The sequence below is a fragment of the Orcinus orca genome, chromosome 1 (genome assembly GCF_937001465.1).
Source record: "Orcinus orca chromosome 1, mOrcOrc1.1, whole genome shotgun sequence".
Classification (NCBI taxonomy): domain Eukaryota; kingdom Metazoa; phylum Chordata; class Mammalia; order Artiodactyla; family Delphinidae; genus Orcinus; species Orcinus orca.
Window position 1 is genome coordinate 74632331 of NC_064559.1, and position 17283 is coordinate 74649613.

Here is a 17283-nt window from a genome sequence, read left to right on the forward strand (position 1 = left end):
CCAAGGGTCTCGGTGTGAGGCAGGCAGGAGTAGCCTCACAACACTGGGCCCATAGAATAAAAAAGTGAGGAATCCAGCAGTTGGAACCTCCCAGCAGGCGGCCCAGAGCACCGAGGCTATGGGATCCAGGCCACAGTGAACTCACAGAAGAGGGCCCATGTCATGGAACTGAGCAACCCAGCCATTGGGAACTCAGAGCAGGAGGCCCACATCCACATGGGGATGGAAATCTGGTAGGAGTGTCCTCGCACCACTGAGAACGTATCAGAAAATTTTGGGAGACCAGCAGTTCGGGCCTGACGCCAGAGGACCCTCATCACCAAGGGAAGGAGGCTCCCAGCAGGCTCCAACTGCCACCAGAGGGCTGACGTCGCCAAGGCGATGTGTGCCAACCAGGCACGAATGACCTCACAGCAGAGGGCCCACCTCAGAGAAGTGTGATGAACCCAGTCAGGATCAGACTCGCACCAGAGGGCCCACATCACCAAATGGATTGGAACCAGGCAGGAGTGTCCTCACATGAGTAGGGCCACATCATCTAAAGGTGAGGAACCCAGAACATGTGGCTTCAAACCATAGGACACCCATCACCAAGGGGCTGGGAGTGAGGCAGGCAGGAGGAGCCTCATAACAGAGGGCCCAAAAATAAGAAAGGTGAGGAATCCAGCATTTGGAACCTCCCAGCAGGCGGCCCAGAGCACAGAGGCTAGGGGATCCAGGCCAGAGTGAACTAACACCAGACAGCCCACATCATGAAACTGTGAACAACCCAGACATTGGGACCTCAGAGCAGAAGGCCCACATCCCCATGGTGATGGGAACATGACAGGAGTGTCCTGGCATCACTGGGCTCACATCAGAAAACGTGGGGTGCTCAGAAGTTAGGGCCTGACGCTAGAGGGCACTCATCACCGAGAGGAGGAGGCTCCCAGCAGGCTCCAGCTGCCACCAGAGGGCCAACGTCGCTAACGCGATGTGTGCCAGCCCGGCAGGAGTGACCTCACAGCAGAGGGCCCACCTCACAGAAGGGTGAGGAACACAGCCAGGATCAGACTCTCACCAGAGGGCCCACATCACCAAGGGGATGGGAACCAGGCAGGAGTGTCCCCACACCAGTGGGACAACATCATCGAAAGGTTAGGATCACAGCACATGTGTCCTCAAACCAGAGGAACCACATCACCAAGGAGTTCGGAATGAGGCTGGCAGGACCGGCCTCACAACACAGGGTCCATAGAATATAAAAGTTGAGGAATTCAGCAGTTGGAACCTCCCAGCAAGTGGCCCAGAGCACCGAAGCTATTGGATCCAGGCCGCAGTGAACTCACAGCAGAGGGCCCACATCATGAACCTGTGAGCAGCCCAGCCGTTGGGACCTCAGAACAGAAGGCCCACATCCCCATTGGGATGGGAACCTGGCAGGAGTGGCTTTGCACCACTTAGCACATATCAGAAAATGTTAGGAGCCCAGCAGTTAGGGCCTGACGTCAGGGGGCCCTCATAACTGAGGGGAGGAGACTCCCAGCAGGTTCCAACTGCCAACAGAGGGCCCACGTCTACAAGGTGGCATGCGCCAGCCAGGCAGTAGTGACCTCACAGCAGAGGGCCTATCTCACAGAAGGGTAAGGAACCGAGGCAGGATGAGACTCTCGCCAGAGGGCCCACAACACCAAGGTGATGGGAACTAGTCAGGACTGTCCTCCCACCAGTGGGGCCACATCATCGAAAGGTGAGGAACCCAGCACATGCGGCCTCATATCAGAGGACATATATCACAAACGGGATGGGAGTGAGGCAGGTAGGAGTAGCCTAAAAACAGAGGGCCCAAAGAATAAAAAAGTTGAAGAATCCAGGATTTGGGACCTCCCAGCAAGCGGCCGAGAGCACAGAAGCTATGGGATGCAGGCAGGAGTAAACTAACACCAGAGAGCCCACATCATGAAACTGTGAGCAACCCAGGCGTTGGGACCTCAGAGCAGAAAGCCCACATCCCCATGGGGATGGGAACCTGACAAGAGTGTCCTGGCATCACTGGGCTCACATCAGAAAACGTGGGGAGCCCAGCAGTTAGGGCCTGATGCTAGAGGGCCGTCATCACCAAGGGCAGGAGGCTCCCAGCAGGTTCCATGTGCCAACGGAGGGCCCACGTCGCCAAGGTGATGTGTGCAAGTCAGGCAGGATTGACCTCACAGCAGAGGGCTTACCTCACAGAAGAGTGAGGAACCCAGCCAGGATAAGACTGTCACCAGAAGACCCACATCACCAAGGGGATGGGAACCAGGCAGGAGTGTCCTCACACCAGTGGGGCCACATCATTGAAAGTTGCGGAACCCAGCACATGTGGCCTCAAACCAGAAGACCCACATCACGAAGGGGTTGCGAGTGAGGCAGGCAGGAGGAGCATCAAAACACAGGACCCATAGAATACAAAAGGTGAGGAATCGAGCAGTTGGAATCTCCCAGCAGGTGGCCAAGAGCACAGAGGCTATGGGATCCAGGCCACAGTGAACTAACACCAGAGAGCCCACATCATGAAATTGTGATCAACCCAGCCGTTGGAACCTCAGAGCAGAAGGCCCACATCCCCATGGAGATGGGAACCTAAAAGGAGTGCCCGAGCATCACTTGGCTCAAAAAGAAAAGTTGGGGAGCCCAGCAGTTAGGGCCTGACATCAGAGGGCCCTCATCACAGAGGTGAGGAGGCTCCCAGCAGGGTCCAAGTGCCACCAGAGGGCTCATGTCAACAAGGCGAGGTGAGCAAGCCAGGCAAGAGTTACCTGATAGTAGAGGGCCCACCTCACAGATGGGTGAGGAACCCAGCCAGGATCAGACTCTCACCAGAGGGCCCACATCACAAAGGGGATGGGAACCAGTCAGGATTATCCTCACACCAGTGGGGCCTCATCATCTTAAGGTGAGGAACCCAGGACATGTGTCCTCAAACCAGAGGACCCACATCACCAAGGGCCTTGGAGTGAGGCAGGCAGCAGTAGCCTCACAACACAGGGCACATAATATAAAAAACCTGAGGATTCCAGCATTTAGACCTTCCAGCAGGCGGCCCAGAACACCGAGGCTATGGGATCCAGGCCACAGTGAACTCACAGCAGAGGGCCCACATCATAAAACTGTGAGCAACCCAGGCGTTGGGACCTCAGCGCAGAAGGCCCACATCCCCATGGGAATGGGAACCTGGCTGGAGTGTCCTCGCACCACTGGGCGCACATCAGAAAATGTGGGGAGCCCACCATTTAGGGCCTGACGCCAGAGGGCCGTCATCACCGAGAGGAGGAGGCACCCTGCACGCTCCAACTGCCACCAGAGGGCTCACGTCTCCAAGGTGACGTGTGCCAGCCAGGCAGGACTGACCTCACAGCAGAGGGCCTACCTCACAGAACGTTGAGGAACCCAGCCAGGATTAGACTCTCGCCAGAGGGCCCACCTCACCAAGGGGATGGGAACCAGGCAGGAGTGTCCTCACACGAGTGGGGCCACATAATCGAAAAGTGAGGAACGCAGCACATGTGGCCTCAAGCCATAGGACAGTCATCACCAAGGGGCTGGCAGTGAGGCAGGCAGGAGGAGCCTCACAACAGAGGGCACATAGAATAAAAATGTTGAGGAATCCAGCAGTTGGAACCTCCCAGCAGGCGGCTCAGAGCACCGATGATAAGGGATCCTTGCCGGAGTGAACTCACAGCAGAGGGCCCACATCATGGTACTGTTGGCAAGCCAGCCGTTTTGACCTCAGAGCAGAAGGCCCATATCCCCATGGGGATGGGAAGCTAGCAAGAGTGTCCTCACTCACTTGGCGCACATCAGAAAATGTGGGGAGCCCAGCAGTTATGGCCTAAGGCAAGAGGGCCCTCATCACCGAGGGGAGGAGGATCCCAGCACACTCCAACTACCACCAGAGGGCCCACGTCGCCAAGGTGACGTGTGCCAGACAGGCATGACTGACCTCACAGCAGAGGGCCCACCTCACAGAAGGGTGAGGAACCCAGCCAGGATCAGACTCTCACCTGAGGGCCCACATCAGCAAGGGGATGGGAACCAGTCAGGACTGTCTTCCCTCCAGTGGGGCCACATCATCAAAAGGTGCGGAACCCAGCACATGTGGCCTCAAATCAGAGGACACATATCACAAAGGGAATGGGAGTGAGGCAGGCAGGAGTAGCCTAAAAACAGAGGGCCCAAAGAATAAGAAAGGTGAGGAATCCAGCATTTGGAACCTCCCAGCAGGCGGCCGAGAGCACAGAAGCTATGGGTTGCAGGCAGGAGTGAACTAACAGCAGAGAGCCCACATCATGAAACTGTGAGCAACCCAGGCGTTGGGACCACAGAGCAGAAGGCCCACATCCCAATGGGGATGTAAACCTGGCTGGAGTGTCCTCGCACCACTGGGCGCACATCACAAAATGTGGGGAGCCCAGCAGTTAGGGCCTGACGCCAGAGGGCCCTCATCACCGAGGGGAGGAGGCTCCCAGCAGGCTCCAAGTGCCACCAGAGGGCTCATGTCCACAAGGCGAGGTGAGCAAGCCAGGCAGGAGTGACCTCACAGCAGACGGCCCACCTCACAGATGGGTGAGGAACCCAGCCAGGATCAGACTCTCAACAGAGGGCCCACATCACCAAGGGGATGTGAACCAGGCAGGAGTCTCCTAAGACCATTGGTCCCACATCATCGAAAGGTGAGGAACCCAGCACATGTGGCCTCAAACCAGACGACACACATCACGAAGGGGCTGGGAGTGAGGCACGCAGGAGGATCCTCACAACAGAGGGCCCAAAAAATTAAAAAAGTGAGGAATCCAGCAGTTGGAACCTCCCAGCAGGCGGCCAAGAGCACAGAGGCTATGGGATGCAGGCAGGAGTGAACTAACACCAGAGAGCCCACATCATGAAAATGTGAACAACCCAGCCGTTGGGACCTCAGAGCAGAAGGCCCACATCCCCATGGAGATGGGATCCTAAGAGGAGTGCCAAAGCATCACTGGGCTCACTAAGAAAAGTTGGTGAGCCCAGCAGTTAGGGCCTGACGCAAGAGGACCCTCATCACCGGGGGGAGGAGATTCCCAGCACGCTCCAACTGCCACCACACGGCTGACTTCACCAAGGCAATGTGTGCCAGCCATGCAGGAGTGACCTATCAGCAGAGGGTCTCCCTCACAGAAGGGTGAGGAACACAGCCAGGAACAGACTCTCACCAGGGGGTCCACATAACCACGTGGATGAGAACCAGGCAGGAGTGTCCTCACACTAGTGGGGCCACATCATCGAAAGGTGAGGAACCCAGCAAAGGTGGCCACAAACCAGAGGACCCACATCACCAAGGGGTTGAGAGTGACGTAGGTGTCTGGACGGGCATATTTAACACTCATTTCCCACCAGGAAGAGGAATTAACCAAAGGCTCAGCGTGCCCTGCCAGAAGCAGATTAGGGCCTGAAGCAGTCTTGCGGGTTTGCGGCCAGCTCACAAGAAAGCGAGTTGAAGAAAGGAGCTCAGGGGCCCTGTAATTCACAAACCTGCAGAGATATAAATGACAGATAACGTCCAAAAATATATTGAAGTAAGGCTGCGAAGAGGACTTGAAAGCGGGGCAGAATTGCAGGAAACCGATTTCAGGAGGTAGACTGGATTTGCATGTAAAGCATAGGAAAAGAGGCAGAACATCGACAATGATGCACTTGGCAAAACTGGGCGTATGAGTTTGTTCCTGAATATATTCAGGAACAAACACATACGCCCTTTTTGGCAAACCAAGCAAGCTTGCAATGGAAATCCGAACTACTATGAAGTGTCACTTCCCCCTGGTCTAAAGGGCCATCTGAAAAAAGTGTAAAATCCAGAAAGTCAAGACAGGCCATGGGGAAAAAGGAGCCTTGTTATGCTGATGGGCGGGATGTAAATTGCCAACAGCCACTCTGGAGAAGTGTATGGTGTTTCCTGATACATCTGAAAAACAAAGCAACAGAGTCTAGGGCATTTCCACTTATGGTCCTATAGCTTAGGGAAATTAAAATCAAAAAGACACAGCCACCCCAAAATTTGGGACGGCTCTGTTTGCAGGAACCTCTTCTACAGTACAAGTTAAATATCCCAGAGAACAAATAATTGATAAAGAAGTTGCGGTACTTACGTACAACAGAATATCACTCAGCAATGAAATCTGTGTCACCAGGCCTGTACCAGCATAATGAGTGGATTGAGGCACGATGATTCTAAGTGAAATAAGTCACACAGAAAAAGAAACATCATAAGATATCACTACTACACGGAATGTAAACTTGGCTACATAGGAACTGAATTACAAAACAGAACAGGTTCTCAAATGTAGAAAACCAACTTATGCTTGCTTAAGGGGAATGGTGAGTTGGGGTGCTGCATGAAACCAGAGATTGAAATTGGCACAGATACCGTTCCATAAGCCAAATATGTAATAGACAAGAGCTACTCCTTGCTCAACGAAGTGGACTCAAGACGCCATATTAAACGCCTAAGAATATACCTGACTAGTAAGAATCTTAAAACCTATGGATTTATATGTCTCCAAAAGAGAATCAAGCGTTTGTACAGCAGCATAAGCGCAGCAGTAATAGGACTGGTGAGGTTCGGTGAGCAAATGCAGACCCTTTGAAGTCATATTGCATGGAACCCATTCCATGGGTCTCAACTCTCCAGGTTTAAGGGATTCTTCCTTCAGCTAAAACATGCATGTGGAACCCAGAGTATGATCCACCATTTGATCGGAAAACGTGTTCAAATGTGTCTCAGTTTTCGTCCCCTGGTACTCGGGTGCAACATTCCAGACGCTTTACTAACACTCTCCCCACTTGGAGAGTCAGGGCCTTTAACCTCCTGTTTGGCCCAGTTTGCAATTTCTGCGTAAGATGAACAGGAATAGGGAGAACCAATGAGAGACTAGCTGGAGGTGTCTGGACAGGCAAATTTAACTCTCATTTCCCACCAGGAAGATGAATTAACGAAAGGCTCAGCATGCCATGCCGGAACCACACTAGGGCCTAAAGCAATCCTGCGGTGTTTCAGCCAGCTCACAAGAAAGCGAGTTGAAGAAAGGAGCTCAGGGGCACTGTCATTCACAAACCTGCTGAGTTATAAATGACAGCTATCGTCCAAAAATATATTGAAGTAAGGCTGCCAAGAGGACTTGAAAACGGGGCAGAATTGCAGAAACCGATTTCAGGAGGTAGACTGGAATTGCCTTTAAAGCATAGGAAAAGAGGCAGAACGTCCACAATGATGCACTTGGCCAAAAACTGCGTATGCGTTTTTTCCTGAATATATTCAGGAAAAAACGCATACGCAGTTTTTGGCCAACCAAGCAAGCTTGCAAAGGAAATCTGCACTACAATTAAGTCTCACTGCCCCTCGGTCAAAAGGGCCATCTGAAAAAAGTGTAAAATCCAGAAAGGCAGGACAGGCCATGGAGAACTGGGAGCCTTGTTATGCTGATGGGTGGGATGTAAATTGCCAACTGCCACTCTGGAGAAGTGTATGGTGTTTCCTGAAACATCTAAAAAACAAAGCAACAGAGCCTAGGGCACTTCCACTTATGGTCCTATAGCTTAGGGAAATTAAAATCAAAAAGACACAGCCACCCCAAAGTTTGGGACGGCTCTGTTTACAAGAACCTCGTTTACCGTACAAGTTCAATATCACAGAAAGCGAAAAATGGATAAAGAAGTTGTGGTACTTACGTACAATGCAATATCACTCAGCAATGAAATCTATGTCATCAGGCCCATAGCAGCATAATGAGTGGATTCAGGTACGATGATTCTAAGTGAAATAAGTCACACAGAAAAAGAAACATCATAAGATATCACTACTACACGGAATGTAAACTTGGCTAGACAGGAACTGAATTAGAAAACAGAACAGGGTCTCAAATGTAGAAAACCAACTTATGCTTGCTTAAGGGGAAAGGTGAGTTCGGGTGCTGCATGAAAACAGAGATTGAAATGAGCACAGATACCGTTCCATAAGCCAAATATGTAATAGACCAGAGGTACTCCTTGCTCAACGAAGTGGACTCAAGACGCCATATTAAACGCCTAAGAATATAACTGACTAGTAAGAATCTTAAAACCTATGGATTTATATGTCTGCGAAAGAGAATCAAGCGTGTGTACAGCGGTATAAGCGCAGCAGTGATAGCATTGGTGAGGTTCGGTGAGCAAATGCAGACCCTTTGAAGTCATATAGAATGTTATCCATTCCATGGGTCTCAACTCTCCAGGTTTAAGGGATTCTTCCTTCAGCTAAAACATGCATGTGAAACCCAGAGAATCATCCGCCGTGTGATGGGAAACGTGTTCAAATGTGTCTCAGTTTTCGTCCCCTGGTACTCGGGTGCAACATTCAACACGCTTTACTAACACTCTCCCCACTTGGAGAGTCAGTGCCTTTAACCTCCTGTTTGGCTCAGTTTGCAATTTCTGCAGAAGATGAACAGGAATAGGGAGAACAAATGTGAAACTAGCTGGAGGTGTCTGGACGGGCAAATTTAACTCTCATTTCCCACCAGGAAGAGGAATTAACCAAAGGCTCAGCATGCCATGCCAGAACCACACTAGGGCCTGAAGCAATCCTGCGGTATTGCGGCCAGCTCACAAGAAAGCGAATTGAAGAAAGGAGCTTAGGGGCAGTGTCATTCACAAACCTGCAGAGTCAGAAATGACAGCTATCGTCCAAAAATATATTGAAGTAAGGCTGCCAAGAGGACTTGAAAGCGGGGCAGAATTGCAGGAAACCAATTTCAGGAGGTAGACTGGAATTGCATTTAAAGCATAGGAAAAGGGGCAGAACGTCCAAAATGATGCACTTGGCTAAAAAGGGCGTGTGCGTTTTATCCTGAATATATTCAGGAAAAAACGCATACGCCCTTTTTGGCCAACCAAGCAAGCTTGCAAAGAAATCTGCACTACAATGAAGTCTCACTTCCCCCTGGTCAAAAGGGCCATCTAATAAAAAGTGTAAAATCTAGAAAGGCAGGACAGGCCATGGAGAACTGGGAGCCTTGTTATGCTGATGGGCAGGATGTAAATTGCCAACAGCCACTCTGGAGAAGTGTATGGTGTTTCCTGAAACATCTAAAAAACAAAGCAACAGAGCCTAGGGCACTTTCACTTATGGTCCTATAACTTAGGGAAATTAAAATCAAAAAGACACAGCCACCCAAAAGTTTGGGCATCTCTGTTTACAAGAACCTCGTTTACGGGACAAATTCAATATTGCAGAAAGCAAAAGATGGATAAAGAAGTTGTGGTAGTTACGTACAATGCAATATCACTCAGCAATGAAATCTATGTCATCAGGCCCATAGCAGCATAATGAGTGGATTCACGTACGATAATTCTAAGTGAAATAAGTCACACAGAAAAAGAAACATCATAAGATATCACTACTACACGGAATGTAAACTTGGCTACACAGGAACTGAATTACAAAACAGAACAGGGTCTCAAATGTAGAAAACCAACTTATGCTTGCTTAAGGGGAATGGTGAGTTGGGGTGCTGCATGAAACCAGAGATTGAAATTGGCACAGATTCCGTTCTATAAGCCAAATATGTAATAGACCTGAGGTACTCCTTGCTCAACGAAGTGGACTCAAGACGCCATATTAAACACCTAAGAATATACCTGACTAGTAAGAATCTTAAAACCTATGGATTTATATGTCTCCAAAAGTGAATCAAGCATGTGTACAGCGGCATAAACGCAGCAGTAATAGGATTGGTGAGGTTTGGTGAGCAAATGCAGACCCTTTGAAGTCATATTGCATGGTACCCATTCCATGGGTCTCAACTCTCCAGGTTTAAGGGATTCTTCCTTCAGCTAAAACATGCATGTGGAACCCAGAGTATGATCCACCGTGTGAGCGGGAAACGAGTTCAAATGTGTCTCAGTTTTCGTACCCTGGTACTCGGGTGCAACATTCCAGACGCTTTACTAACACTCTCCCCACTTGGAGAGTCAGTGCCTTTAACCTCCTTTTTGGCCCAGTTTGCAATTTCTTCGGAAGATGAACAGGAATAAGGAGAAACGATGGGAGACTATCTGTAGGTGTCTGGATGGGCAAATTTAACTCTCATTTCCCACCAGGAAGACGAATGAACCAAAGGCTCCACGTACCATGCTGGAAATTGATTAGGGACTGAAGAGATCCTGCGGTTTTGCAGCCAGCTCACAAGAAAGCAAGTTGAAGAAAGGAGCTCAGGGGCACTGTAATTCACAAACCTGCGGAGTTATAAATGACAGCTATCATCCAAAATTATACTGAAGTAAGGCTGCGAAGAGGACTTGAATGCGGGGCAGAATTGCCGGAATCCGATTTCAGAACATACACGGGAGTTGCTCTTAAAGCATAGGAAAACAGACAGAACTTGGAAAATAATGCACTTGGTAAAAAAGGGCATATGTGTTTTATCCAGAGCTCTCATAACTGAGGGGAGGAGATTCCCAGCAGGCTCCAACTGCCACCTTAGGGCTCACATTGCCAAGGCAACGTGAGCAAGCCAGGCAGGAGTTACCTCACAGCAGAGGTCCCACCTCACAGAAGGGTGAGAAACCCAGCCAACATCAGACTCTCACCAGAGGGCCCACATCACCAAGGGGATGGGTACCAGGCAGGAGTGTCTTCACACCAGTGGGGCCACATCATCGAAAGGTGAGGTACTCAGCACATGTGTCCTAAAACCAGAGGACCCACATCACCAAGGGTCTCGGTGTGAGGCAGGCAGGAGTAGCCTCACAACACTGGGCCCATAGAATAAAAAAGTGAGGAATCCAGCAGTTGGAACCTCCCAGCAGGCGGCCCAGAGCACCGAGGCTATGGGATCCAGGCCACAGTGAACTCACAGAAGAGGGCCCATGTCATGGAACTGAGCAACCCAGCCATTGGGAACTCAGAGCAGGAGGCCCACATCCACATGGGGATGGAAATCTGGTAGGAGTGTCCTCGCACCACTGAGAACGTATCAGAAAATTTTGGGAGACCAGCAGTTCGGGCCTGACGCCAGAGGACCCTCATCACCAAGGGAAGGAGGCTCCCAGCAGGCTCCAACTGCCACCAGAGGGCTGACGTCGCCAAGGCGATGTGTGCCAACCAGGCACGAATGACCTCACAGCAGAGGGCCCACCTCAGAGAAGTGTGATGAACCCAGTCAGGATCAGATTCGCACCAGAGGGCCCACATCACCAAATGGATTGGAACCAGGCAGGAGTGTCCTCACATGAGTAGGGCCACATCATCTAAAGGTGAGGAACCCAGAACATGTGGCTTCAAACCATAGGACACCCATCACCAAGGGGCTGGGAGTGAGGCAGGCAGGAGGAGCCTCATAACAGAGGGCCCAAAAATAAGAAAGGTGAGGAATCCAGCATTTGGAACCTCCCAGCAGGCGGCCCAGAGCACAGAGGCTAGGGGATCCAGGCCAGAGTGAACTAACACCAGACAGCCCACATCATGAAACTGTGAACAACCCAGACATTGGGACCTCAGAGCAGAAGGCCCACATCCCCATGGTGATGGGAACATGACAGGAGTGTCCTGGCATCACTGGGCTCACATCAGAAAACGTGGGGTGCTCAGAAGTTAGGGCCTGACGCTAGAGGGCACTCATCACCGAGAGGAGGAGGCTCCCAGCAGGCTCCAGCTGCCACCAGAGGGCCAACGTCGCTAACGCGATGTGTGCCAGCCCGGCAGGAGTGACCTCACAGCAGAGGGCCCACCTCACAGAAGGGTGAGGAACACAGCCAGGATCAGACTCTCACCAGAGGGCCCACATCACCAAGGGGATGGGAACCAGGCAGGAGTGTCCCCACACCAGTGGGACAACATCATCGAAAGGTTAGGATCACAGCACATGTGTCCTCAAACCAGAGGAACCACATCACCAAGGAGTTCGGAATGAGGCTGGCAGGACCGGCCTCACAACACAGGGTCCATAGAATATAAAAGTTGAGGAATTCAGCAGTTGGAACCTCCCAGCAAGTGGCCCAGAGCACCGAAGCTATTGGATCCAGGCCGCAGTGAACTCACAGCAGAGGGCCCACATCATGAACCTGTGAGCAGCCCAGCCGTTGGGACCTCAGAACAGAAGGCCCACATCCCCATTGGGATGGGAACCTGGCAGGAGTGGCTTTGCACCACTTAGCACATATCAGAAAATGTTAGGAGCCCAGCAGTTAGGGCCTGACGTCAGGGGGCCCTCATAACTGAGGGGAGGAGACTCCCAGCAGGTTCCAACTGCCAACAGAGGGCCCACGTCTACAAGGTGGCATGCGCCAGCCAGGCAGTAGTGACCTCACAGCAGAGGGCCTATCTCACAGAAGGGTAAGGAACCGAGGCAGGATGAGACTCTCGCCAGAGGGCCCACAACACCAAGGTGATGGGAACTAGTCAGGACTGTCCTCCCACCAGTGGGGCCACATCATCGAAAGGTGAGGAACCCAGCACATGCGGCCTCATATCAGAGGACATATATCACAAAGGGGATGGGAGTGAGGCAGGTAGGAGTAGCCTAAAAACAGAGGGCCCAAAGAATAAAAAAGTTGAAGAATCCAGGATTTGGGACCTCCCAGCAAGCGGCCGAGAGCACAGAAGCTATGGGATGCAGGCAGGAGTAAACTAACACCAGAGAGCCCACATCATGAAACTGTGAGCAACCCAGGCGTTGGGACCTCAGAGCAGAAAGCCCACATCCCCATGGGGATGGGAACCTGACAAGAGTGTCCTGGCATCACTGGGCTCACATCAGAAAACGTGGGGAGCCCAGCAGTTAGGGCCTGATGCTAGAGGGCCGTCATCACCAAGGGCAGGAGGCTCCCAGCAGGTTCCATGTGCCAACGGAGGGCCCACGTCGCCAAGGTGATGTGTGCAAGTCAGGCAGGATTGACCTCACAGCAGAGGGCTTACCTCACAGAAGAGTGAGGAACCCAGCCAGGATAAGACTGTCACCAGAAGACCCACATCACCAAGGGGATGGGAACCAGGCAGGAGTGTCCTCACACCAGTGGGGCCACATCATTGAAAGTTGCGGAACCCAGCACATGTGGCCTCAAACCAGAAGACCCACATCACGAAGGGGTTGCGAGTGAGGCAGGCAGGAGGAGCATCAAAACACAGGACCCATAGAATACAAAAGGTGAGGAATCGAGCAGTTGGAACCTCCCAGCAGGTGGCCAAGAGCACAGAGGCTATGGGATCCAGGCCACAGTGAACTAACACCAGAGAGCCCACATCATGAAATTGTGATCAACCCAGCCGTTGGAACCTCAGAGCAGAAGGCCCACATCCCCATGGAGATGGGAACCTAAAAGGAGTGCCCGAGCATCACTTGGCTCAAAAAGAAAAGTTGGGGAGCCCAGCAGTTAGGGCCTGACATCAGAGGGCCCTCATCACAGAGGTGAGGAGGCTCCCAGCAGGGTCCAAGTGCCACCAGAGGGCTCATGTCAACAAGGCGAGGTGAGCAAGCCAGGCAAGAGTTACCTGATAGTAGAGGGCCCACCTCACAGATGGGTGAGGAACCCAGCCAGGATCAGACTCTCACCAGAGGGCCCACATCACAAAGGGGATGGGAACCAGTCAGGATTATCCTCACACCAGTGGGGCCTCATCATCTTAAGGTGAGGAACCCAGCACATGTGTCCTCAAACCAGAGGACCCACATCACCAAGGGCCTTGGAGTGAGGCAGGCAGCAGTAGCCTCACAACACAGGGCACATAATATAAAAAACCTGAGGATTCCAGCATTTAGACCTTCCAGCAGGCGGCCCAGAACACCGAGGCTATGGGATCCAGGCCACAGTGAACTCACAGCAGAGGGCCCACATCATAAAACTGTGAGCAACCCAGGCGTTGGGACCTCAGCGCAGAAGGCCCACATCCCCATGGGAATGGGAACCTGGCTGGAGTGTCCTCGCACCACTGGGCGCACATCAGAAAATGTGGGGAGCCCACCATTTAGGGCCTGACGCCAGAGGGCCATCATCACCGAGAGGAGGAGGCACCCTGCACGCTCCAACTGCCACCAGAGGGCTCACGTCTCCAAGGTGACGTGTGCCAGCCAGGCAGGACTGACCTCACAGCAGAGGGCCTACCTCACAGAACGTTGAGGAACCCAGCCAGGATTAGACTCTCGCCAGAGGGCCCACCTCACCAAGGGGATGGGAACCAGGCAGGAGTGTCCTCACACGAGTGGGGCCACATAATCGAAAAGTGAGGAACGCAGCACATGTGGCCTCAAGCCATAGGACAGTCATCACCAAGGGGCTGGCAGTGAGGCAGGCAGGAGGAGCCTCACAACAGAGGGCACATAGAATAAAAATGTTGAGGAATCCAGCAGTTGGAACCTCCCAGCAGGCGGCTCAGAGCACCGATGATAAGGGATCCTTGCCGGAGTGAACTCACAGCAGAGGGCCCACATCATGGTACTGTTGGCAAGCCAGCCGTTTTGACCTCAGAGCAGAAGGCCCATATCCCCATGGGGATGGGAAGCTAGCAAGAGTGTCCTCACTCACTTGGCGCACATCAGAAAATGTGGGGAGCCCAGCAGTTATGGCCTAAGGCAAGAGGGCCCTCATCACCGAGGGGAGGAGGATCCCAGCACACTCCAACTACCACCAGAGGGCCCACGTCGCCAAGGTGACGTGTGCCAGACAGGCATGACTGACCTCACAGCAGAGGGCCCACCTCACAGAAGGGTGAGGAACCCAGCCAGGATCAGACTCTCACCTGAGGGCCCACATCAGCAAGGGGATGGGAACCAGTCAGGACTGTCTTCCCTCCAGTGGGGCCACATCATCAAAAGGTGCGGAACCCAGCACATGTGGCCTCAAATCAGAGGACACATATCACAAAGGGAATGGGAGTGAGGCAGGCAGGAGTAGCCTAAAAACAGAGGGCCCAAAGAATAAGAAAGGTGAGGAATCCAGCATTTGGAACCTCCCAGCAGGCGGCTGAGAGCACAGAAGCTATGGGATGCAGGCAGGAGTGAACTAACAGCAGAGAGCCCACATCATGAAACTGTGAGCAACCCAGGCGTTGGGACCACAGAGCAGAAGGCCCACATCCCAATGGGGATGTAAACCTGGCTGGAGTGTCCTCGCACCACTGGGCGCACATCACAAAATGTGGGGAGCCCAGCAGTTAGGGCCTGACGCCAGAGGGCCCTCATCACCGAGGGGAGGAGGCTCCCAGCAGGCTCCAAGTGCCACCAGAGGGCTCATGTCCACAAGGCGAGGTGAGCAAGCCAGGCAGGAGTGACCTCACAGCAGACGGCCCACCTCACAGATGGGTGAGGAACCCAGCCAGGATCAGACTCTCAACAGAGGGCCCACATCACCAAGGGGATGTGAACCAGGCAGGAGTCTCCTAAGACCATTGGTCCCACATCATCGAAAGGTGAGGAACCCAGCACATGTGGCCTCAAACCAGACGACACACATCACGAAGGGGCTGGGAGTGAGGCACGCAGGAGGATCCTCACAACAGTGGGCCCAAAAAATTAAAAAAGTGAGGAATCCAGCAGTTGGAACCTCCCAGCAGGCGGCCAAGAGCACAGAGGCTATGGGATGCAGGCAGGAGTGAACTAACACCAGAGAGCCCACATCATGAAAATGTGAACAACCCAGCCGTTGGGACCTCAGAGCAGAAGGCCCACATCCCCATGGAGATGGGATCCTAAGAGGAGTGCCAAAGCATCACTGGGCTCACTAAGAAAAGTTGGTGAGCCCAGCAGTTAGGGCCTGACACAAGAGGACCCTCATCACCGGGGGGAGGAGATTCCCAGCACGCTCCAACTGCCACCACACGGCTGACTTCACCAAGGCAATGTGTGCCAGCCATGCAGGAGTGACCTATCAGCAGAGGGTCTCCCTCACAGAAGGGTGAGGAACACAGCCAGGAACAGACTCTCACCAGGGGGTCCACATAACCACGTGGATGAGAACCAGGCAGGAGTGTCCTCACACTAGTGGGGCCACATCATCGAAAGGTGAGGAACCCAGCAAAGGTGGCCACAAACCAGAGGACCCACATCACCAAGGGGTTGAGAGTGACGTAGGTGTCTGGACGGGCATATTTAACACTCATTTCCCACCAGGAAGAGGAATTAACCAAAGGCTCAGCGTGCCCTGCCAGAAGCAGATTAGGGCCTGAAGCAGTCTTGTGGGTTTGCGGCCAACTCACAAGAAAGCGAGTTGAAGAAAGGAGCTCAGGGGCCCTGTAATTCACAAACCTGCAGAGATATAAATGACAGATAACGTCCAAAAATATATTGAAGTAAGGCTGCGAAGAGGACTTGAAAGCGGGGCAGAATTGCAGGAAACCGATTTCAGGAGGTAGACTGGATTTGCATTTAAAGCATAGGAAAAGAGGCAGAACATCGACAATGATGCACTTGGCAAAACTGGGCGTATGAGTTTGTTCCTGAATATATTCAGGAACAAACACATACGCCCTTTTTGGCAAACCAAGCAAGCTTGCAATGGAAATCCGAACTACTATGAAGTGTCACTTCCCCCTGGTCTAAAGGGCCATCTGAAAAAAGTGTAAAATCCAGAAAGTCAAGACAGGCCATGGGGAAAAAGGAGCCTTCTTATGCTGATGGGCGGGATGTAAATTGCCAACAGCCACTCTGGAGAAGTGTATGGTGTTTCCTGATACATCTGAAAAACAAAGCAACAGAGTCTAGGGCATTTCCACTTATGGTCCTATAGCTTAGGGAAATTAAAATCAAAAAGACACAGCCACCCCAAAATTTGGGACGGCTCTGTTTACAGGAACCTCTTCTACAGTACAAGTAAAATATCCCAGAGAAAAAATAATTGATAAAGAAGTTGCGGTACTTACGTACAACAGAATACCACTCAGCAATGAAATCTGTGTCACCAGGCCTGTACCAGCATAATGAGTGGATTGAGGCACAATGATTCTAAGTGAAATAAGTCACACAGAAAAAGAAACATCATAAGGTATCACTACTACACGGAATGTAAACTTGGCTACACATGAACTGAATTACAAAACAGAACAGGGTCTCAAGTGTAGAAAACCAACTTATGCTTGCTTAAGGGGAAAGGTGAGTTGGGGTGCTGCATAAAACCAGAGTTTGAAATTAGCACAGATACCATTCCATAAGCCAAATATGTAATAGACAAGACCTACCCCTTGCTCAACGAAATGGACTCAACAATGAGGTATCACCTCACACCTGTTAGAATGGGCATCATCTGAAAATCTACAAACAACAAATG